Here is a 26,038-nt window from a genome sequence, read left to right on the forward strand (position 1 = left end):
CTAAGGATATGTCAAGACCACGCACAGGACACTGTGCTCACTTTGTCACTGCATGCCGACTGTCGCATTGCCAGAGCTACATGCTCGTATTACTCATTGTAAAAGTATCCTTAACATTAGTATTACATTGTCTTCAGTGGACCTGCTATAAAGATTTCCCCTCAATTTCAACATTATTCAATGATATAATTAAACAGAGTCCTGAATGTTTTGGGCTTTTTTCCGTAAGAAGGCCAGTGACTAAAAGTAGAAAATATGTGCAATGCCTCCTTTTTTATCCCAACAGCTATGCCTGACATAATTACTTTTAATTGCCTGGCAAAAGTAATGCCAATTAATTGAAAGAGAAACAAATCCTTATTGGTCCCATCTAATAGCTAGTCGTTTGTTGTTGTTTAAATACCAATCACTTAACAGGTAAATATATTTTAAGTCCAGAGAAAATTAGACTAACAAGAACAAGTGAAAATCCTGACTTGAGATATTCTTATAACTGACATTATCAATTTTAAACCAATTATAATAAACTGGTTCTGGTTATCTGATGCTTTACTTGAAAACATTTCATCATTGATTAATAAGACTTATCATCCTTGCTTCTTTCCAGATGAGGAAAATGACTCATACGTAGTTTATAGAATTTCCCTAACTCCTCCACAAGTGGCTGGCTGGATTCCCATATGGGCTTACAGTTGCAGACTGAGAGACTAAACAGAGAAGATTTGTCCTTCACCCAAAAGACAAGAGGGGGCAGGGTTGATTCTTCCAGAACCGGAAGGAAGGTTTTAGGTATGTGCCACCTGTGAAGGCAGGGAAGCAGAGAAGCTCTTCCCAAACCTGAACGCAAAACAAAACACCAGCTATGCAAAGCAAGAGGATGGTGAGCAGTTCTAAGAAGTCCAACTATGGCCTTCCTACCGAGATGGTGAGCCAATTGGTGGCCTGGCCCCAAGTTCAAGGCTCCCACAAAGGTTTAATTGTGGGTGGGGGGTTTTGAGTGGGGGAGGTCAGGGAGGGTGGGTAAGGAGGGAATTGAATGGTGATCATCTAACTCAATACCCCTAATAGGAAAACTGGTCCTGTCAGCTCCGTGTCTAGGAGTATAACTAACTCTACAACCTGGAGGAAACAACTAGTGGTAACCTTCCTCCACCACTGTAGAAATCACCTTGGCAGGGGTTATCTTTATTCGCAACGTGTTCAACACTGGCTGTAACATATAGCTGTAACAAACATGGAAAGTATTTTTAATTTCTTCCTCAGAAAATAAGAAATGGAGTAACAGAAAATACAGGAAAGAATTTGGAAAATAAGGCTTCTAGAGAAAAACAAGGTCCTGTCCTATTTCCATCTTTTTTTTAAAGGAGCCTAAAGAAGCTGTGTCCTGAGGTTGGGTTGTGTTTTTTTGGGTTTTTTTTTTGGAGGGGGGGGGGGGTCAGTCCAAGGTGACCTATGTGAGAGAAGGGCAGATGAAAGAAAGGTCCCACAAGAGTAATGAAAAGCCATAGTCTTCCCCAAGTTCACTGGTCACCACCTGTGAAGCTAATAGTTGGAGGAACCAACCCATAGTGTCTCCCAAAGCAACAGATGGATCAAATGAATTAGTCAGTGCCCTTCCCAGAATGCCGGGCATAAAGCACTTTGGAGGGAAGGTGGTTAAGCAGCGCATCCTGCCGAAACAAGCCTGACATCTGCTTAATCTTCTCCCTCGGACTCCGACTCCATACTGGATATTTCAAATGGATAACAACTTGAAAGCTCCATGTGGACTTCTCTTTCATTATTATTATTTCGAATGCTAAATGTTATCTACTTAAAGATCTTACCTTGGCTCCATGCCCTGGCAGAAGGCAAGATTTTTCCACTAATAAGGGCCTGGAGGCTTTACAAGACCACGGGAGTTTTCAAAAAATATTCCTACATATTCATAATAGTCAAATTAATAGATCTGATGCCAGATGTAAAGTGGCATTTTATGGGTAGCTTTAAAAGGTACTAATGGGGTAACTTTTAAAGCTACTTTAAAACATGCAGCTATGAATCTAATACAAAACCATGTGGCCTTTTGATCTTGGCTATGTGTTCACTATTCTGTAATGAACAAATCAGAAAAGACTCGGGCATCTTTCTCCCCTGGAAAGATATTTGGCACTCAGGAAAGAAAGTTAGGTTAAACACCTTTTAACTGCCCTTTCTGTAACAATTAAAAGCTTTTCCTTTGACTTACTGACATGGCTCACAACCACACACAATGAAAGCAAAATAAATCTTTCCTGTGTTGTACATTACATGCCCTTAGATGGATTAAAATATCCCAGCCAAGTCTGCATTTTTCTAGGATTTAGGCTGCTAAAAGGCCATGAAAAGCAGTGACAGGTGAGGAGCAGGTGAACAAGGTGAAGGGAAACCACCAGTACCTATCCTTCAGGGACTTGAGACCTGTGGTCAGGACAGACACAGGCTTGTGGTGAGAGTGCGGAGTCCTCACCTTCAGAATTCGCAATCTTCATCGGAAGACAGGATGAATCATACTGGGCCAAAGTCAGCCAATGCATATAAACACAAAGCAATTTCACATCGAAGCAGAAAAAAAAAAAAATCTATCAACAAGGAGAATGAAATGCTCAGTGTAGACCGTGTTTCTCAGTTGTTTTTAAAGATAAAGTCATTTCTTCGTATCTTTTGAACTGCATTTTAGAATTTGGGAAGTCCTTTACCCATATAGTCTTAACATCAGTGATGTGGGCATTACTAGGGTCCTCATTTTATTAAAAGCGGGGGTGGGGGCAGCAAGTTTAGAAATATTGAGATTCTACTAGCATTTACAGATGACCAACTATGTGCCAGGTACTGCTGGCTATTGATTTGATTCGCACTGGGAAGATGTTATTCACATTTCAAAGATTATGAAATCAAGGCTCAAAATGGTTAAGTATTTTTTGCCCCAGATCACACAGGTAGTACAAGTGTCAGATCTGGATCTCTGAAGACTCTTTCTGGGATACTTTTTTACTTGGCTTATAAAAAATATAGGATCTTGTTGCTCACCAAAATATGAACAACCTGTTTTCCTGGACCACACTATGGTTATAAGCAAATTTCGGTGTCCAGGGGACATTTACAAAAAGCAAACTAATGCTGAAGGGAAGCACTGGTAGGCAAGGATGCTGTCAAACCCAACCGAACCTGTAAACTCATCTGGAAAATGCTGCATCCAAGGTGAGCTATGAGTAAGATCATCACTCATAAAATGGAATAATAGGCAGAAAGGAGAGGTGAGAGATCGCTGTTCTGGAGTAAGGCTCATTCTAACTCCACCAGCACGAAAAAGAAGTACCAGTATGATGGGTGAGGAGCAGTCAAGATTTTTGGCTGGTGAACATCTGTCATGTGGAAGATTCTAGAACCAGTAAAAAGAAAAAATACACACAACCCTGAAATATTTTACTTTAAGTTGAAGTTAAAAATACACAATTAACTCATCTTTGGAGGTCGGATCAAGGAGCCTTCTTTGACTAGAGTCTGAAAAGCCTCACATAAACCACATTCCGTGCGTCATCTATGATCGCCATGCGCATAAGCAAGAAGTCAGAGACTGCTAATATGCAGAGAATGCATATTAAATTCTTCTTATTTTTTTCCCTTGGTGTTTTACACCTCTCTTGAGAGCAAACTTTCTCAAGGGACTCCCCGATTTAGATTTCAACTTGGCTTCCAAAGAAACAATTACTTTTCATGTATATTATTGGTTTGTAGAACATTTACTTGATGAATGTAATTACAAGTTGCACTGACACAGGTGTTTAGGAACAACTACATTGGCTTCTTGATGAGTGTACCACTCAACCTGTGGGAGCCGAGGTCCACGGTATAAAAAAGGATCCGCTAGCAATGGGCACAACGAGCGTGTTTCACAGGGGAATGGCAAGCGTTGTTATCCGGGTCGGCCCTTTGGGTTACAGCACATGCAGGGTCCCATCAGGGCTGGTAGAAGGGCAGCTTCTGAGGAAGCCCCAGCACGCACACTCCAGGAGATCCAGAACTGGAGGCGGGAGGGAATCCATCCATTTCTAAGCCTTATGATACCCGAATAAGGTTTCAAGGCACATGCACTGGGACAATGTCTTTTCTTAACACAAGGCGGTTGTGATAACATTTTCCTTTCCAAAATAATGACTGCTGTCTTTAATTCATTTCTTCCCTTAATAAATCCGGCCTCCCACAGTCACAAATGATATGTGGTTATAATTTTAGTTTTATAGTGTAAACATGACTCTTAAAAACCACTCTTAGAAATGCTAAGTCTCCAATGAGTATGATTAAATATATATTTGAGAACTAAGATGCTAATTCTTTAAGGAAACTAAATGCATCCCCCATATTTTTTCTCCCCCAGCATAAGTGTTATTGTTCAGCCTAAGTCTTTTTTTTTTTTTTCAATGCTTGCCCCTGTGGATAGGAACTTAAATCTTTTGTATTTTTCATTCTTCCACATATACAATAAACATTTAATTGCATGGCTGCACATACTCAAATGTGATGGTTTAATAAATTCTTAACCAAATTAAGGTTATTAATTTAAAGCTGATCAGTCATGATAATTATGCAACCTGAGAAAACAGAAGGGGAAAAATAGTCCCTTTTTTATAGTATGAGTGGTATTTTACCAGTTCCAATAATTTCAAGAGCACATATAAACATTAGAGGGAATATAATCATATTTCATGATCACAAAGACAGCAAAAACAAGGTGGTCGTATAACTTTCATGTTATCATGCCCCTGCACAGTCCTTATAGGAAACAGGGAGGCAGAAATTTCTTTCACTTCAACATCCTGTTATTGAAATTTCTCTGAAAACTATTTGCTTTTTTAAAATACAGAAGCAAATGTGTTGGGATTTTAAACTCTGACATCCCTCTGCTGTCTCAATAAAAGATTAATTTGTGGTCCTTGCCTCTTTTTGTTATGTTTGTGGTTTAATACTCTTCATGGTAGAATCAGTTAAAAAAAAAAAAAATCTCAGGTCATTTTATGGGAGTTTTCAAGAGCTCCACGCTCCTTGGCTAGCTCATATCTCCAAAACAAAGGCAAGGGCTACAAATTATAAATCTAATTTGTACAAATTTGTATAAATCTAATTTATACCACTTGCTTTCTCTGGCCTCCAATTTATCTCAGGAGTCTGATGTATGCACTTATTTGCATAGGGGTGGCTTACACCCTGAACTGTGCCTCTGGGAGGGCCAAGATTTGTCTTGTCTACACAGGGTACTCTCCCACTCATTGTGGCCTGTCCACCACATCTCCATAAAGGGGAGGGGCCAAAAACCACATTTCCAGATAATTTGGGTGTATTTATAAATACATAAATTTGTTAAGAGGAGTCTTTACTATAAATACATATTTATATATATATGTATATAATATATACGTATATATGTATGTATATATATATGTATATATATGTATATATAAAAGTCTAAATAAATCTTGGCACTATTTGACTCAGCATTTGTTGAGAGCCAAGTAAGTGCCAAGCACAGTACAAAGAGCTGAGAAATCAGATAATTAGAGACAGTATCTGCCTTCAAAATGTCCCACTGAGTGGGAGAAAAACACTTTAATATAAGAGCATAACAACTATGGTCAAAGTATACATACTGTTAATGCAGGGAGCATAAAGGAGAGAGGGAGGAATTTAGGTGGGGCAGATAATTCATAAATGCTTCAAAGAAAAGGTGAACACTAACCAGGTCATAAAAGACCAAGGGTATTTCACTAGGGCATCAAATAGCAGGAAATGATGTAAAAACTGAAGACTGTTAATATTTTAGGATCACTAACATATAAGGGGTAGCAAGAAAGAGGATGGTGGAAAGGTCATACTGAAGAGGTCTTAAAAGTGATGCTTAAGGGGTGCCTTGGTGGCTCAGTCAGTTAAGCACCTGACTCTTGACTTCGGCTTGGGTCATGATCTCGCGGTTTGTGGGTTTGAGCCCCATGTCGGGCTCTGTGCTCACAGTGGGGAGCCTGCTTGGGATTCTCTTCTCTCTCTCTCTCTTAAAAATAAATAACATTAAAAAAATTTTTTTAAGTGATGCTTAAAAAAAAATTTGCCATTCTTGAAGGATAATATGGAATCCATCCCTTTCTTTTGAAAACCGGTTAGGCAAAAAAAAAAAAAAAAAAAAATCAAGCACCATATTTTACTTTTCTTATACAAACTACTGTTGTTCAAACAAAAGTTAGAAGAGGGAGAGTTTCTCTTCACAGGTGAATTCTGGACGACAGATGAAGGCAGAATGATGGAATAAAAATTCCATCAGCTAGTAACCCTTAAGGAATTAATAAGCACTGAGCCATCAGTGGGTGCTAACCTCACTTTACACATCACATTTTCATCAGGACTCCTGATAAAAGAAGACAACTCTACCCAGGAAACAGTCTGGCCCAAAAATCAAAACCAAAACGAAAACCAAAACCCTAACCTAAATCTGACCATGCTTCTAATTTACAGAAAATACACCACAAAGATACTATCAGCAAAATCTAAACTGAGAAATTCTGTAAGACAAACAGCCTAGTGGCTTCCCCCCCCCCCCACCTCGAACTTTTATGTGAAGAAAGAGAGATGAGGGAGACCTTACAGATTAAAAGAAACTAACAAGACATTGTTACAAATTTCAAGATGTGAACCTTATTTGGACCCTGACTCAAGTGAACTGTAAAAATAAAATTTATGGCATTTTGATTCCACTGGAAATTTTCCCAGAAATTTGATATTAAGAATTATTAGTTTGCTCAAATGTGATCATGATATTTTAGTTCCTCCTTTTAAAAGTCCTTATCTTTTGGAGATTCATATTGAAATATCTATGAATGAAATAATATGACATCTTGGATTTCATTTAAAAACGTAATGGGGAAGGGTAGATAGTGCTACAGCTGAAACAAATTGGTCTTTAGCTAATAACTGTTGAAGCTGAGTGATGGATAAATGGAATCATTACACTATTCTGCATATTTGTGTGTATGTGAAATTCTCCATTAAAAATATTACAAAAAGGGAAAAAAGGCAATGCTAAAGAGAATTTGGTATTTAGCCCATATGAGATCTTAAGTTTGGAAACAAGGAAATGCTTTATGAAAACAGCAATATTAAATATTTGGAAAATGACCCGTAACACCACTTTCACTAGTTATTTTATACCCTTTTGCATATTTCCTTCCAGAATTTGTCTGTGTTTCAAATCATTATGTAGAGAAGGGCCTGGGAAAGGAAAGACAGAAGAGACAGGAAGAACAACTCAAAGTCTCCACCCTCAGTCAAGTTGGGTGATGACAAGCCAAGGGGGTAGCAGCAGGAGAAGGGACAGACTCACAGACATTTTAGGAGCAAATCTGACAAAGCATCATAACCTACTCAAATGGGATTGAAGGGAAAAGAAATAATTTTCATAGTGCTAATCATTACCTAAAAGGTAATGGTAAGCTCTGTGCCTATCTTATTCATTGTTTTATTTTTAGGGGCCAAGAATACATAAGGGGCCCTTAGTAATTATTATTACTATTATTAGTATTAATACCACTATACTATTATTAGTATTAATAATAGTATTATTATTCAATAATAACTAACTTGGGTTAATAAATAGATGCAATGCATATGTATTTAATTAGGAGACAGAGACAGGTGTTTGGGGATAATCGGTGGAACTGACTAAATGTACTCAGCTGCTAGTAACAGACTCCTGAAAAGAGGGGTTTCCTTTCACTGAATGCGAAATCCAGTGTGACAGACAGAATCAATACGGCAGCTTCACAAGGTCGTAAAAAATCCAGTCTCTTTTTGTACTTTGCGCTCCTTCATCCTTAGCATGTGCTTCTCACAATATGGCTGCTAGAATACCAATCATCACATCCAAGTTCCAGGCAAGAAACAGAAGAGAAAAAGACAAAAATGGTACATGCCAGATGAATGAGCTCCTTTTTAAGACGTTTCTCTGTAATCCCCACCTAATGATTTCCATTTAAATCTCCTTAGCCAGACTTAGTCGTATGATCACACATATCTTCATGGAAGCCTGGGGAAAATGTTTTGACCATTATTGTCCCAACAAAATCAAAATTTTGTTAGTTAGACTAAAGGTATAATGGATATGGAATAAACAACCAGCAGCATTTGAAATATACATGAGCTTAGAAAATGTTACTCCTTGGGGCGCCTGGGTGGCCTAGTCAGTTAAGTGTCTGACTTCAGCTCAGGTCATGATCTCACGGTTCGTGAGTTCGAGCCCCGTGTCGGGCTCTGTGCTGACAGCTCAGCGCCTAGAGCCTGCTTCAGATTCTGTGTCTCCCTCTCTCTCTGCCCCTCCCCTGGCTCAATGCTCTCTCTCTCAAAAATAAGGAAAGAAAGAAAGAAAAGAAAAGAAAAGAAAAGAAAAGAAAAGAAAAGAAAAGAAAAGAAAAGAAAAGAAAAGAAAAGAAAAGAAAGAAAAGAAAAGAAAGAAAGAAAGAGAAAGAAAGAAAAAAGAAAATGTTATTCCTCAAGTATCTGTTGGTCAGAGGTGTTTAGTTGGTTGCTTTTTAAGAATAGTTGGGAGGCTGAAGAAGACAACTTAAAACGTACATTGGTAAGAGGTGACCATACACAGAAAGATTTATAACAGAAACGGAGACTGGCAATGGCAGACTTGGGAGTAGTAGGAGAAGGTCAGCTAGCAAAGGAAACTCAGAGAATGGTTAGAGAGATCAGGGTGGGTATAATAGGGCCAAGGAATAGAACAGAAAACCAAGTCAAAGGCGCCAGAAAGATCAAATCCCATACTGAGCAGACAGTTTCTACACAAGAATCTGGAAGGCACTGGTGACCTTTCCAGTGGTACTTTTAAGAACAGTTTCAAGAGCAAAAGCCAGACCGCAATGGGTTGGAGAATGGGAGCTTTTGAGATTGCTGTCAGTGAAAGGAAGGAAATGAAGGGACTACAGTCTGAAGAGCAATCAGGGTTAATCAGAAAGTTGGAGGCGGGCGGGCATATATGGAGAATGGCTGGTAGGAGGGATGATGCTCTCTACAAGTGCACTTAGAGAGAGACTAAGGGAACAATACAAGACACAGTGCAGAAGATACCGGAAAGCAGGTGACAGTCGGATTCAGGTTGCAGGTTGGATCTGTAAGCATATTAGCCTGTGCAAGGAAAGGCTTCATTTATTAAAAAAAAAAAAAAAAAAGAAGAACTGATGGCAAATGTAAATAAGGTTTTTAAGCTCCTTCCATGTTTTTATTATTAAACAGTATGAAGACTTTTGATTTGCCAGATTCTTAAATGAGTCCTTTCCTATTTAGCCTACTGATTTTTCCCCCTGAAATATACCAAGCTGTGATTATGCTAGTTTCTAACTTCCTAGAGATAGTCAAGGATGACCAGGGCACAAAGTCTATGAAATTCTTCCACCAATTAATCTCTGTAACATCCATTGAGACTTAAACAATATCCTCACTGAGACAGGACATCAGGTGTTTCAGGTGGGATTCTGCTGGGGATATGAAATGTAAGGTTCATTCATTCAACAAAAGGGCACAGATTGAAAGGCAGGGCCAAGAGGTGACACCAACTGTACTCCGGATGAGCATGAACAACCCATTAGGAACCACTCTGTAATTAGTCAAGTGGAGGAGAGCCTGGGACAGGAAGTGAGGGATATGTTGTAAACTGTTCCAACTGGAAGTGATAATGGCATGCCAGTTAGGGACCTGCAGGCCAGAGCCCTTTTTCCCTCCAGCAATGGCGGCTTGGTGATCTTAGGCAAGTTATGAAACTTGGCCTCAACTTGGCTCTCTGCAAAATGCACATTGTTAAAGGAAATTTCTGAACTCTCTTCCTGTTTTAAAATTCCAATGATTTTGGGGCACCTGGGTGGCGCAGTCGGTTAAGCGTCCGACTTCAGCCAGGTCACGATCTCGCCGTCCGGGAGTTCGAGCCCCGCGTCGGGCTCTGGGCTGATGGCTCAGAGCCTGGAGCCTGTTTCCGATTCTGTGTCTCCCTCTCTCTCTGCCCCTCCCCTGTTCATGCTCTGTCTCTCTCTGTCCCAAAAATAAATAAACGTTGAAAAAAAAAATTTAAAAAAAAAATTCCAATGATTTTTTTTTTAATTCATAAAGTACATGCTGTATTAAAGACAGTTGTTCATGGTTTTTAAATTTGGCCTTAAATCTTTAAAAGATGGCATATTAAGGCATGGTGGGTTTTCTTGAGAGGGGAGAGACAACAGAACTATTAACACGATGGGGATAAAGAGATGGGATGAAAGGAAAACACCACCTCCCTCCTTCAAACCTTTGTTTTGGGGAATCAACTGTGAGATTCATTGGTTTTATTATATAAAATAAGGAAGACTGCACGTGACTTAATCTTTACAAGAGGGAAGGGGACTTGTTTCAAGTCTGAAGGCCACTGCACAATGAAAGTGGGCTTGGTAGACAAGGGTAAGTATGACTTAGGTCCCAAGATTATCATAACCTAGCACTTTGAAACAACCCATCACAAGATGAGTAAAGGGTTTGATAAACTTTAATTTAGAAATTCCTGGAAAATAATAAGGAAGGGGAGGAAGACTGAAAATACAGTGAGCACTTTATTACACTGAAAATGTGTCACCTTGAGTAGATTTTGTCAGATACTAAGCATTTTAAACTGGGGTGAACTTTCAGCAAGGCTATGCCTTGATTCCTAATATATCTAAGGTTAGGCCACTGGAGATGTCAGTGGAAAGCGGCATCTTAGAAAAAGAAACAGGAATTAAACAAACAAACTATGACCATAGATTATAAATCACGAATTTCCTAGATGGCAGCTTTGCATCTCCTCCTTTACGAGAACATCTACCAACACCGGATCTTCACAGGTCACAATTCAGAAATTATCAAACAAAAAACAGTAAGATTTTGTCTATGACATCATTAATGTTTTTGCTTGAACTCGTTCCTGAGTGGCAAGAGGCATCGAATATCTCAGTATTATTATTAAAACCCACATTTTACAGTTCAGGCTGAACCTGTCTCTCGTGATTCCAAGTGTCTGCTGTTGGACCGTGCCTCCTGGACTACCCTTCCTGTGGCCAGGAAGATAAGAAAATTTATTAGCCAGGTATGGTTATGTTCTAAGAAAAAGGAGCCCCACCTTCCTTTTTTTTAAATTAAGGTATAACTGACACACCATATATATCACTTTCAGGTGAATAACATAGTGAATCAACATTTGTATACGTTAGGAAGTGATCACTACAGCAAGTCTAGTTACCATCTGTCACCATACAAAGTTATCACAGTGTTATGATGTTCTCCATGCTGTACATTATATGCCCATGATTTATTTGTTTTCTAACTGGAAGATTGCACTTTTATTATTATCTTTCAAATTTACATCCAAGTTAGTTGACATATAGTATAATAATTATTTCAGAAATAGAATTTAGTGATTCATCACTTACATATGACACCCAGTGCTCATCCCAATAAATGCCCTCCCTAATCCTCATCAACCATTTGGCCCATGCCCCCACCCCAACCCCTCTAGCAACACTCAGTTTTTTCTCTGTATTTAAGAGTCTCTTATTATGGTTTGTCTCCCTCCCTGTTTTTACATTATTTTTGCTTCCCTTCCTTTATGTTCATCTATTTTGTATCTTAAATTCTACATATGTGGGAAGTCATATGATATTTGTCTATCTCTGACTGACTTATTTTGCTTGGCATAATATACTCTAGTTCCATTCACATTGTTGCAAATGGCAAGACTTCATTCTTTTTGATTGCCGGGTAATATTCCATGGTATACATGTACCACAGCTTCTTTATCCATTCATCAGTCAATGGACATTTGGGCTTTTTCCATTCTTGAGCTATTATTCGATGGAGCTGCTCTAAACATTGGGGTGCATGTGCCAGATACATCTGTATCCTTTGGATAAATACCTAGTAGTGCAACTGCTGGGTCGTAGGGTGGTTCTACTTTTAATTTTTTGAGGAACCTCCATACTGTTTCCCACAGTGGCTCCACTAGTTTGCATTCCGACCAGCAGTGGGAAGTTTGCATTTCTTGATCTCCTTTATACATTTCACCCTCCCACTGCCATCTCCCCTCCGGCAACCACCAAATGGTTCTCTGTATGTGAGCCTGGATTTTCTGTTTTGCTTGTTTTGTTTTTTAGATTCCACATATACGTGAAATCATATGGCATTTGTCTTCCTCTGACTTATTGCATTTAGTCTAATAGTCTCTAGGTCCACCCATGTTATCACAAATGACAAGACTTCATTCTTTTTTATGGCTGAAGAGTATTCCATTATATATATCTACATCACACCCATTCATCCATCAGTGGACTCTCAGATTGTTTCCATATCTTGACTGTTATAATTAGTGCTGCAATCAATATAAGGGTACCTATATCTTTTCAAGTGAGTGTTTTCATTGTCTTCAGATAAATACCCATGTGTGGAACTGCTGGATCATATAGTAGCCCTAGTTTTAACTTTTTGAAGAACCTCCATACTGGTTTCCATAGAGGCTGCGTCATTTTGCATTCCCATCAAGAGTGCACAAGGGTTCCCTTTTTTCCCACACCCTTGCCAACACTTATTACTTCCTGTCTTTTTGAAAATAGCCATTCTGACAGGTGTAAGATGATATCCCATTGATTTGCATTTCCCTGATGAGTGAGATGAGCATCTTTGTTCTGTGTCTGTTGGCAATCTATATGCCTTCTTTGTAAAAATGTCTATTTCGATCCTTTGCCCATTTTTAATTGGATTTCTTAAATTGAGCTGTATGAGTTCTTTATATATATTTTGGATATTAAGCTTTGATCAGATACATGATTTGTAAATATTTTCTCCCATTCAGTAGGATGTTTTTTCATGTTGTTGATGGCTTCATTGGCTGTAGAGAAGCTTTTTGGTTTGACGTAGTCCCCAAAGTTTATTTTAGTTTTGTTTCTCTTGCCTTTGGAGTCAGATCCAAAAATACATGGGAAGATTGCTACTAAGGAGCTTAGCGTATATGTTTTCTTCTAGGAGTTTTAGGGTTTTGGGTCTTACATTCAAGTCTGTTAATCCATTTTGAGTGAATGCACACACACACACACACACACACATACATATACATACAGGCAGTATATAAGGCAGTGGTCCAGTTTCCTTCTTTTGCGTGTAGCTTTCCAGTTTTCCCATCACCATTTTTTGAAGCAAATGTCCTTTCTCCATTGTATCTTCTTGCCTCTTTTGTCATAAATTGATTGGTTATATATGTGTGTATTTATTTCTGAGCTCTCTATTCTGTCCTATTAACCTATATGTCCATTCTTATGCCAATACCATACTGTTGGATTGTTATAGCTTTGTGGTATAGTTTGAAATTAGCATGATACCTCTAACTTTTGTTCTTTCTCAAGTTTTTCTGGCTATTCATGGTCTTTTGTGATTCCATTTAAGTTTTACAATTATTTGTTCTAGTTCTGTGAAAAATGCCATTTGAATTTGAATAGGAATTGCACTGAATGGGTTGCTTTTGGTAGTATGGGCATTTTAACAACATTAATTCTTCCATTACATAAACATGGACTATCTTTCCATTTATTTTGTATTTTCAATTTCTTTAATCAATGTCTTGTAGTTTTCAGAGTACAGGTCTTTTACCTCCTTGGTTAAATTTCTTCTTAGGTATTTTTTTTCTTTGTGATGCAATTGTAGATGGATTTTTTTCTTAATTTCTCTAATAGTTTATTATTAGTATATTGAAATGCAACAGATTTGTTTATTAATTTTGTATCCAGCAAGTTTACTGAATTCATCTATTAGTTCTAAAAGGTTTTTGGTATTTTTAACGTTTTCTGTATATAGTATCGTGTCATCTACAAATAGTGACAGTTTTACTTCCTTTCCAATTTGGATGCCTCATTTCTTTTTCTTGCCTAATTGTTAGGGCTAGAACTTCTAATATCATGGTGAATAAAAGTGGAAAGAATAGGCATCTTTGTCTTATCATAGTTCCTGACTTGAGAGGAAAATGAGTTTTTATCACAGCTGGATGTTGAAATTTATCAAATGCTTTTTTCCTGCATTTACTGAGATGATCACCTGATTTTTATCTTTCATTATGTTAACATGATGTATTACATTGATTGATATGCAGATGTTAAACCATTCTTGTACTCCTGGAGTAAATCCCACTTGATCATGGTGTCGGATCCTTTTAATGTATTGTTGAATTCAGTTTGCTAATATTTTGTCGAGGGTTTTTGCATCTTTGTTCATCAGGAATATTGGCCTTTAATTTTCTTTCTTTATAGTGTCCTTGTTGGGTTTTGATATTAGGATAATGCTGGCCTTCTAAAAGGAGTTTGAAAGCATTCTATTTTTTTGGAAGAGTTTGAGGATAGGTACTAAATCTTCTTTAAATGTTTGTTAGAATTAGCAGTGAAGCGATATGGTCTAGGACTTTTGTTTGTTGGGAAGTTTTTGATTACTGATTCAATCTCCTTACTAGTAGTTGGTCCTTTTAGATTTTCTATTTCTTCATAACTCAGTTTTGGAAGAGTGTAAGTTTCTAAGGAATTTATCCGTTTTTTTCTAGGTTGTCGAAATTGTTGGTATATAATTGTCATAGTAGTCTCATGACCCTCTATATTTCTGTGGTATCAGTTTTAACTTCTCTTTCATTTTTTATTTCATTTGAGCCCCCCTTCTCTCTTTTTTACTAGGAGCGGTGGTGAATCATTTTGTCAAAGAACCAGCTCTTAGTTTCACTGGTTTTTTTTTTTTTTTCTGTTTTCTTTTTACTCTATGTTTCATTTATTTCTGCTCTGGTCTTTATTACTGCCGTCCTTCTACTAACTTTTAACATCATTTATTCTTCTTTTTCGAGTTCCTATAGGTGTAAAGTTGAATTGAGATTTCTCTTGTTTCCTTTTTTTAAACTTATTTATTTTTATTTTTTTAAATTTATATCCAAATTTGTTAGCATATAGTGCAACAATGATTTCAGGAGTAGATTCCTTAGTGCCCCTTACCCGTTTAGCCCATCCCCCCCCTCCCACAACCCCTCCAGTAACCCTCAGTTTGCTCTCCATACTTATGAGTCTCTTCTGTTTTGTCCCCCTCCCTGTTTTTATATTGTTTTTGTTTCCCTTCCCTTATGTTCATATGTTTTGTCTCTTAAAGTCCTCATATGAGTGAAGTCATATGATTTGTGTCTTTTTCCGACTAATCTCACTTAGCATAATACCCTCCAGTTCCATCCATGCAGTTGCAAATGGCAAGATTTCATTCTTTTTGATTGCTGAGTAATACTCCATTGTATATATATTCCACACCTTCTTTATCCATTCATCCACCGATGGACATTTGGGCTCTTTCCATACTTTGGCTATTGTTGATCGTGCTGCTATAAACATGGGGGTGCATGTGTCCCTTCGAAACAGCACACCTGTATCCCTTGGATAAATGCCTAGTAGTGCAATTGCTGGGTCATAGGGTAGTTCTATTTTTAGTTTTTTGAGGAACCTCCATACTGTTTTCCAGAGTGGCTGCACCAGCTTGCATTCCCAGAGATTTCTCTTGTTTCTTGAAGCAAGCCTATATTAATATGAACTTCCCTCTTAGAATCATTTTTGCTGCATCTCACAGGTTTCGCTATATCGTATTTCTATTTTCATTTGCCTTTGGATATTTGTTTGTTTCTCCTTTGATTTCTTTTATGACCTAGTAGTTGTTCAGTAACAGGTTATATAATCTCAGTGTATTTGTGGTTTTTCTTATTTCTTCCTTTAGCTGATTTGATTTCAATCTCCTTGAATTTACTGATATTTGTTTCACGGCCTAACATGTGATCTATTCTGGAGAACGTTCCATGTGCACTTGAGAAGAATGTGTATTCTGCCGCTTGTAGACAGAATGTTCTGTATACATCTAGTAAGTCTCATGTGATCTATTGTGTTTTTTAAGGTGGATATTTCTGTACTGATTTTCTGTTTGGATGATACAGCCATTGATGTAAGTGGGGTGTTAAAGTCCCCTACCAATATTGTATTGTTGTCAACTTCTCCAATTAGTTATGTTAATATTTGCTTTGTACATTTTAATGCTCTGATGTTGGGTGCATGTATAAATATTATATCTTCTTGTTGGAATAACCATCACTATGTAGTTCCCCTATTTGTTTTTTTATCACAGTCTTCGTTTTAAAGTGTATTTTAACTACACTAAAGTAATTTTAGCTACAATAACTTTTATTTCCAACTGCATGGAAGATTTTTTTCCCATTCTTTCACTTTCAGTCTATATATGTCCCTACTTCTGAAGTAAAACTCTTCTAGGCAATATATAGATGTCTTTTTTTCTTCAATCTATTCAGCCACTCAATATACTTTCATTGGAGCATTTAGTCCATTTTTACTCCCACTTCACATTTTGTTTTTTGAGGTCATATTTTATTTCATATTTTATGTAGCCCTTAACTATTACAGTTTTAATTTTACTACTTTTGTCTTTTAACCTTCATACTAGCTTTGTAAATGATTTTCCATTACCTTTATTATATATTTACCTTTTCAAAGGAGATTTTTACTTTCATATGTTTTGTTATTAATTAGTTTGCTATTAGTTAATTGTTATTAATTCTTTTCAGCGTAAAGAAGTTTCTTTAACATTTCTTGTAAAGCCAGCTTAGTAGTGACAAACTTCTTTAGCTTTTGCTTGTCTGGAAAACTCTTTCTCTCTCCTTCAACTCTGAATAACCTCTCTGAGTGGAGTCCTCTTGGTTTTTTCCTTTCGGCATTCTGAATATATCATGCCATTCTTTTGTGGCCTGCAAAGTTTCTGCTGCAAAATCTGCTGACAGTCTCATGGGGTTTCCTTTGTATATAACCGTTTATTTCTTCTCTTGCTGTTTTTTTTAAATTTTTTTTTTCAACGTTTATTTATTTTTGGGACAGAGAGAGACAGAGCATGAACGGGGGAGGGGCAGAGAGAGAGGGAGACACAGAATCGGAAACAGGCTCCAGGCTCTGAGCCATCAGCCCAGAGCCTGACGCGGGGCTCGAACTCCCGGACTGCGAGATCGTGACCTGGCTGAAGTCGGACGCTTAACCGACTGCGCCACCCAGGCGCCCCTCTCCTGCTGTTTTTAAGATTCCCTTTTTATCTTTAACTTTTGACAGTTTGATTATCACGAATCTTGATGTGGCTCTCTTTCGGTTCATCTTAGACATCTTATGTCTGTTTCCTTTCCTAGGTTAGCAGAGTTTTCAGCCATTATTTCTTCGAGTAAGTTTTCTGCCCTTTTCTCTCTCTTGTCTCTCCTAGGACCACTATAATGCAAATGTTATTCCAAATGATGGTGTCCCACAGGTTTCTTATCATTTTAAAAAACTTACTTTTTTGCCTCTCTGTCTGATAAGTTAGTTTCATTGCTTTGTCTCCCAGCTACTGATCTGCTCTTCTGTTTCACGCAGTCTAGTGTACATTTCAATTCAGCTATTGTATCCTTCAGCTCTGTGACTTCTGGTTGCTACTTTCTTACATATGCTTTTTGTTGAAGTTCTTGCTGTGTTCATCCATTCTTCTGAGTTCAGTGGGCATCTTTATAACCATTACTTTGAATTCTTTATCAAATAGATTACTTATCTCTGTATCATTAAGGTCTTTTCTGCCTTTTTCTTTGATTTGGAACATATTTCTGTTTCCTCATTTTGCCTGACCTCTGTGTTTGTTTCTACGTACTAGGCCAAATAGCTACCTCTCTCAGTCTTGAAGGTGTGGCCTGTGTAGGTGATAAACCTTCTTATTCAACATTGCCCTAGCTCTTGGTTGTCTCTCAAACCTTTGTGATTGTCTAAACTGCCGGATTTATTCTTGATATGTCCCTATTGTTGAGGGTGTGCCATGAACTATCAATGTTCCAAGGGGAGGAATCTCATTTAGCATCTAGTTTCAGGCTGATTGGAAAACAGACCCTCAGGGACAAGCTTTTAAAATATGCCAATATATACAGATCTGTGGGGCTACAACTGTAAACCCTCCTGGCTTCAAGACCAGAAGATCTGGAGGAGGTGTCCCCCAGGTGCAAAAATGAGGGTCCCAAATAAATATATAAGCTCCTTTCTGGAGGGTCTCATTGAGCTGTAGTAAGGCTGAGGGGGGTTAAAAGAACGGTGTCTCTCTGCTAATGTTGCCCGGAAGTGCCTCCTTAGCCTCTAGATATATGGGAAACCTGAAGCCTGTCTCTTAGGTTGAGGCTCCATTCTAAGTAAAGAGACCTTTTTCACTGGAAGACTGGGGTTGTGTTCAAGTCTGCTGTCTGTGCAGAGCCCTGGGGGGTGTAGCCTCCCAAGAACGGTCTGATTATTACATTCCCGTGGAGCTCAGGAATACCAGCCCCCTTGGCCACCAGGGTCAGGTGATCAAGGAGCATCCTTTGTGTGGACTACACGTGCCCGCTGGATTTATGTTGGCATAAACATGTGAAGGTGGGACACACTTGCCAGCTTCAGAAAGGCAGCAGCGAAATGTCTTCACTGTGCACACTGGCGGACTTCTGGAAAACAGCAGGACAGTGCCCCTGGCTTTGGGGTGGGAGCGGAAGAATGCCATGACCACGCATGCTCACCTGCCCCAGGCAAGGAATGGGGGGGTACTCCAAGTGCCTGGGCTCTCAGCAGGATAGTGCTGCAGCTGCGGGCCCCCACCGGTCTTAGCAAGGCAGTGGGAGGGTGCCACAAGGGAGCTCGCTGACCTGTGCTATCAGGGTAAGCAGAGAGGGCAAAACCAGTGTCCCCGAGTGCCTCCATCTCCAGGGAGAGTTTCAACCGCCCCCTGCCCCTCTGGCAAATACTTTTAGATTGGCAAATGAATCTCCTTCCTATATAGTCTAGGCACTTTTCAAACACTATTTCTGTTGGGTCTCAGAGTGAATAAAACCACACGTCAAGCCCTTTCAACGGGGACTCTCAGGTTCCTACGGCACTTCAGTCCCTTGGATGTCAGCACTGTTGGTTTTCTAAGCCAGATGTTTTAGGGGCTTGTCTTTCCAGCACGGATCCCAAGAGTTGGGTAACCTGATGTAGAGCACCAACCCCTTGCTCCTCCAGAAGAAGAGTTGGGGGGGGGGGGTGCCTGGGTGCCTCAGTCAGTTAAGCGTCAGACTTCGGTTCAGGTCATGATCTTGTGGTTTGGGAGTTCGAGCCCTGCATCGGGCTCTCTGCTGTCAGCATGGAGCCCACTTCAGATCTTCTGTCTCCCTCTCTTCCTGCCCCTCCCCATCTTGTTCTCTCTCTCTCTCTCTCAAAAATAAATATTAAAAAAACAGAAAACAAGAAGTATTGGTCTGGTGAGACCCCTCCCTATTGTGTGTTGCTGCACCAGGGGTGGGGTTTTGGTGAGACCAAGTGTCTGCCTTTCCTACCCATTCTGATGTAGTCATTTCCTCTCCTGTTCTGGAGAAGCAGTTCATCTAGTTCTCAGATCTTTTTTTTTTTAATCTTTAATTGTTTTTTATTTAACCCAATATAGTATATAAAAATATCACTTCAACATGTAATCAGCATACAAATATTATGATGTGTTTTACACTCATTTTTTTAATATATGAAATTTATTGTCAAATTGGTTTCCATACAACACCCAGTGCTCATCCCAAAAGATGCCCTCTTCAATGCCCATCACCTACCCTTCCCTCCGTCCCACCACCCCATCAACCCTCAGTTTGTTCTCAGTTTTTAAGAGTCTCTTATGCTTTGGCTCTCTCCCACTCTAACCTCTCTCTCTCTTTTTTTTTTCCTTCCCCTCCCCCATGGGTTTCTGTTAAGTTTCTCAGGATCCACATAAGAGTGAAAACATATAGTATCGGTCTTTCTCTGTATGACTTATTTACTTAGCATAACACTCTCCAGTTCCATCCACACTGCTACAGAGGGCCCTATTTCATTCTTTCTCATTGCCACGTAGTACTCCATTGTGTACATAAACCACAATTTCTTTATCCATTCATCAGTTGATGGACATTTAGGCTTTTTCCACAATTTGGCTATTGTTGAGAGTGCTGCTATAAACATTGGGGTACAAGTGCCCCTATGCATCAATACTCCTGTATCCCTTGGGTAAATTCCTAGCAGTGCTACTGCTGGGTCGTAGGGTAGGTCTATTTTTAATTTTTTGAGGAACCTCCACACTGTTTTCCAGAATGGCTGCACCAGTTTGCATTCTCACCAACAGTGCAAGAGGGTTCCCGTTTCTCCACATCCTCTCCAGCATCTATAGTCTCCTGATTTGTTCATTTTGGCCACTCTGACTGGCGTGAGGTGATATCTGAGTGTGGTTTTGATTTGTATTTCCCTGATGAGGAGCGACGTTGAGCATCTTTTCATGTGCCTGTTGGCCATCTGGATGTCTTCTTTAGAGAAGTGTCTATTCATGTCTTCCGCCCATTTCTTCACTGGATTATTTGTTTTTTGGGTGTGGAGTTTGGTGAGCTCTTTATAGATTTTGGATACTAGCCCTGTGTCCGATATGTGATTTGCAAGTATCTTTTCCCATTCCGTTGGTTGCCTTTTAGTTCAGATCTTTTTCAGAGGTAAACAGTCCATATGCAGCTGTAGATTTGTTGTGTTCATGGGAAGTGGTGAGTTCAGGGTTTACCTACACCACTATCTCGTGGAAGTCTGAACCTACCTTCCTTCTGCATGTTCTTTGTGAGTATAACTGTTTGATGATGCAGTACAATAAATGGGACCTCTCAGAGTAACACTGTTACTGTTACTTCATACCCTAGCATGAAGTACAAGAAATAATCTAGCAAGATGGTAAACTGGTGAACAGTGTCCTTGGATAGACTCTAAGGTAGCATGGCTTTTCAATACTTTCTACAATTCTACTTAGTAGAGAATAATAACGATGCACTGGAAGTATGAGCTGATCATCGTTTTGGAAATCACAGCCAGGTCTTCTTGTCTGCCATCATTCATGGCCAAGTATTCCAGTATTATGGCTACATCTTATTTCTTATTCTCCCCCCTTCACTGAACTGTGGCACTATTAGTGAGTCAGGGAGGAAGCCAGATGGTGGGAAAGTTAATCGTGCCAATTAGATTTTTTTTCTCGAAAAGGGTTCATCAGTACCACAGTGGTTTTCACTTGATGTGATTTTCCTCTCAACAAGGTGTAATTGGTGATACGGCACCAAAAAAGCATGGGCTTTGGCAGTAGTGAGAACTGGACTTGAGTTCTAGCTCTTCCACTTCCGTATCCGTGAGATGAGAATGAAAGCTATCACACACATTACATGGATGAAAAAAGAGGCCATCAAGTGCAACTGCTCGGGACACCCCTAGCAGCAGTAGGGTTCGATAAGGCTTCCTTCATTCCTGACAAACCAGTGCGATAAATTAATGGCAAGACTAGCTTGTAGGATCTCTCTTCACTTTCAGTGAGGATAACACAGAACGATCTACAGTTGCCATTAGCTTTTTTTTTTTTTTTAATTTTTTTTTTTCAACGTTTATTTATTTTTGGGACAGAGAGAGACAGAGCATGAACGGGGGAGGGGCAGAGAGAGAGAGGGAGACACAGAATCGGAAACAGGCTCCAGGCTCTGAGCCATCAGCCCAGAGCCCGAAGCGGGGCTCGAACTCACGGACCGCGAGATCGTGACCTGGCTGAAGTCGGACGCTTAACCAACTGCGCCACCCAGGCGCCCCAACTTTTTTTTTTTTTTTTTTTTAATCAAGTTGTTTCCTCCACTCCTCATCTCCTCTTCCTCATGCCTTTTGTTCTTCCAAGCTCAGCCTCAGTTCTAATTTTGTACCATCTGTACCATCAGGTACAGTGTTTATATACACAAGTATCTACCACATAAATATTTTTGAACGTTATTGAACATCACTCAAGTAATCAAAGAATAATTACAAACAAACTTGTTTAGAAGGAAATGCTTGTAGTTATTCAAAGTGACATGGTGGTTTATATTTAAAAAAATAAAGGAGCCACAAAATAAAGCAAGGTTCAAGAATTAAATTAAAAAAAAACAGTATAGTAATTATAAACACTGAAGTCCTAAGCCAGGGTACTCTAGTAATTTTTTTACCTATTTATTTAAAATAACATCTTCCATGCTCACTGACTGGAAGAACTGATGTTGTTAAAGTGTCCATACTACCCAACACAGTCTACAGGGTCAATGCAATCTGTATCAAAATAACAAGAGCATTTTTCACAGAACTAGAACAAATACCACTAAAATTTGTATAGAACTACAAAAGACAAAATAGCCAAAACAATCTTGAAAACAAACAAACAAACAAACAAAAAACTGGAGGTACCACAATCCTACCTTTCAAGATATACTACCAAGCTGAAGTAATCAAAACAGTATGGTACCAGCACAAAAATAGATACATAGATCAATGGAACAGAACAGAAAACCCAGAAATAAACCCACACTTCTATGGTCAATTAATCTATGACAAAGGAGGCAAGAATATGCAATGGGAAATGGTGTTGGGAAAACTGAATAGCTAAATGCAGAAGAATAAAACTGGGCCCTTTTCTTATACCATACACAAAAATAAACTCAACATGGATTAAGGATCTAAATGTGAGACCTAAAACCATAAAATTTCTAGAAGGAAACATGGGAAGTAGTTTCTTTGACATCAGCCGCAGAAACATTTTTCTAGATACGTTTCCTCTGGCAAGAGAAACAAAAGCAATATTAAACTATTGAGGCTACAGCAAAATAAAAAGCTTCTACACAGGGAAAAAAAACATCAACAAAACAAAAAGGCAACCTACCGAATGACAGAAGATATTTGTAAATGATATATCCAATAAGGACTTAATATCTAAAACATGTAAAGAACTTACACAACCCAACACCAAAAGACCCCAAATAGTCCAATTAAAAAATGGGCAGAGGACCTGAATAGTCATTTCTCCAAAGACGACATCCAGATCACCAACAGACACATGAAAAGATGCTCAACATCACTAACCATCCAAACAATGCAAATCACAACCGCAATGCAATATCACCCCACTCCTGCAAGAATGGCTAATATCAAAAACGTAAGAAACAAGTGTTAACAAGGATGTGGAGAAAAAGGAACGCTTGTGCACTGTTGGTCAAATGCAAACTGGTGCAGCCACTGTGGAAAACAGTATGGAGGTGCCTCAAAAAGTTAAAAGCAGAACTACCCTATGACCCAATAACTCTGCTACTGGACATTTACCCAAAGAAAATGAAAACACTAATCTAAAAAAGCTATCTGCACCCCTCTGTTTACTGCAGCATTATTTAAAATAGCCACGATATGGAAGCAGCCCGGGCTCCATCAACAAAGGGTTAAAGAAGATGTGGTGTGTGTACAGAGTGGAATATTAATCAGTCATAAAAAAGAACGAAACCTTGTCATTTGCAACAACATGGATGGCTCTAGAGGGTATTATGCTAAGTGAAATAAATCTGTCAGAGAAAGACAAATACCATATGATTTCACCCATATGTGGAATTTAGGAAACAAATGAACAAAGGAAAAAAAGAGAAACAAAAAAAGCGGGCTCTTAAATACAGAGAACAAACTGGTGGTTGCCGGAGGGGAGGCGGCGGGGGGGGGGGGGGGGGGGCGGGCATGGGATGAAATTCGCAAGGAGGATTAAGAGTAAATTTACCACAATAAGGACTGATGTACAGAATTGTTGAAGCCCTCTTTTGTACACTTGAAAGTAATATAACATGGTATGTTAATTACACTTGAATTAAAAAAATGGTTATACAGGGGTGCCAATGCTCAGTCAGTTGAGCATTGGACTCTTGACATCGGCTGGGGTCATGATTTCACGGTTTGTGGGTTCAAGCCCCATGACGGGCTTGCTGCTGTCAGCGTGGAGCCTGCTTCGGATCCTCTGTCTCCCTCTCACTCTGCCCCTGCCCCACTCGCACTCTCTCAAAAATAAGTAAAACATTTTTAAAAATGGTTAAATAGTATCACATTACATCTGAGGACCCCATACGTACATTTTCTCCCATGACCAAGAAAAGCAAGGAAATTCCTTTTCTCTGTGTCAACAATTCTGAATATTTCTCCCTATTCCAGCGCCCCCACATCCTTATCCTCTGTATCCTCAGAATTCAAAGGCAGTTTGTTGTCTCCAAACACTTTAGTAATGCTGTTCCATTTTCTCCTAATAGAAGGATCTTTGACTTTATCTGGGAACATCTCACTGTGCCGTCACCTTTAGTGACCTAAAGTAGCCTCCTACGGGTGATTTTTCTTTGAGGACCTTGAGACTGCCTTGAAAGTTTCCAGTCATAAATCGTTACCCACTGAGAACAATTTCTCAGACTTTTCTAAATAATTACATAGACTCCAAAAGAAAACCATCCTCTACCTATGCTGTTGTGTTATCTTGTCTCCTAATTCAAAGAAAGCGCAACCTACATTTTGAAGGATTTAGAGACACTAGAAAATGAAATTACCGAACACAGCTACAAGATTCAAAGGGAAGTGATCTTCGAACTGTAGGACACCATTTGTTATTTGGTGGCACCTTCTGGGAAAGCTTGATATTGCAGCTCAGCTCTGTTAAACATAAATCCCTCGCAAAAACAAGTGGGAAAATTCTGGGGGCAGGGAAATAGTGATCATACAATAATGTGAAACCCAGAACCACGGGAGTCTGTTGTACTTGAAGCAAGCGTGTATAAGAAGTCAGAGATCCCTGGACGGTTTACAGCTCTTCCCTCCCTGTGTATGCCAAATCCAGCGCTAAGGACAACCTATCACTTCCTGAAGACTGTTGGTAAAAGTCCAAATCAATAGGTAGGTCAAAGAAACATGATTCATAAATGGAACAAGAACATTATACCAAAGGCTTTCACAGCACTGACGCCAATGTCATGAAGCACATCTCTGCGTATGTAATATGAATCCATGGGAAAAAAAGATCTGCTTCGCTCCGAAACCCCTCGAGGGAGCTCCTACCAAGTGGGATCAAATCCTGGCTCCACCACATGGCAACTGTGGTCAAAGCTCTTTCAGCCTCAGTTTCCCCATCTATAAAATGGGGATAATTATACTACCTACTTCCTAAAGTTGTTTTCAGGATTAAATGAGTTAAAACAAGTCAAGTGCTTAGACGGGGGATGAGCACATAGAAAGCACTCAAGGAATGTTCAACTATAGGCATCCCAATGGTATGGTAAAGCTGGCCATGCAAAGACCATGTTGGATCACATCTTTGATTTTGTGTCTAAAGATGACAGATGAGACAATTAGGTAAAGATCATGGGCCCCAGAGTAAGAAACAATAGTGCACTGAAGAGGCAATGCAGCTCTCTTGAAGGAGGCTCATGGAATTTTTGAGACATACAATTCAATACAAGTAAAAATGCTGAGTTTTGGCAGTCATGGGTAACAACAACTCTGCAATGATAGAATCCCCTGTCTGCTCAAGGCCCTCGGCTACCTAAGGGCTTCTAACAAATTATTTAAAAATTGTGGAACAATTTAGGCTTAGTATGATACCCAAACAAGGAAGAAGCCCCTAACTCTGTTTTAAGGTAAAAATCTCCCTTTTGACTACTCCAAATCCTTTTTTGGACCAAGTCAGGAATGTGGCTGAGTAAATGAAATCGCTGATTCGCTGGACCATACCCACCCCTCTACCCGTTCACATATGATATAGAAAATAAGCAAAAAAGCAGCTGAAAACAAGGGCAGGTGAAATATCTCCATGCACTCAACGAAGTTAACTTTCTTCCTATTGTTTTAATCAAAGTTCCACACTGAGCTGAATCTATCAGAGGAAGGATTGCAACCCTTCAGGTATGTTTACCTCCAGTTATAAGATGCAGAGAACAGGAGTCCAGAACAAGAGCCCCCCCCCCCCCCCCCCCCCCCCCCCCCCCCCCCCCCCCCCCCCCCCCCCCCCCCCCCCCCCCCCCCCCCCGAGGCAGGGCTGCCCTTTAATGAATGGCCTCTCCAGC

The 26,038-nt window shown here is 39.4% G+C and overlaps 1 protein-coding gene and 1 long non-coding RNA gene across 3 annotated transcripts in view; both read right to left on the reverse strand.

The window, feature by feature from the left end:
* MLLT3 (MLLT3 super elongation complex subunit) overlaps positions 1-26,038 on the reverse strand; it is a 289,714-nt gene that overhangs the window by 45,873 nt on the left and 217,803 nt on the right. The gene's annotated exons all lie outside the window — the stretch shown is intronic.
* Positions 11,957-20,312, reverse strand: LOC122474915. Its single transcript, XR_006295044.1, has 2 exons — positions 20,221-20,312; positions 11,957-12,032 (listed from the first exon to the last, which is right to left on the reverse strand). It is a non-coding gene; the product is annotated as an uncharacterized LOC122474915 (long non-coding RNA).

The sequence above is a fragment of the Prionailurus bengalensis genome, chromosome D4 (assembly GCF_016509475.1).
Source record: "Prionailurus bengalensis isolate Pbe53 chromosome D4, Fcat_Pben_1.1_paternal_pri, whole genome shotgun sequence".
Taxonomy (NCBI): domain Eukaryota; kingdom Metazoa; phylum Chordata; class Mammalia; order Carnivora; family Felidae; genus Prionailurus; species Prionailurus bengalensis.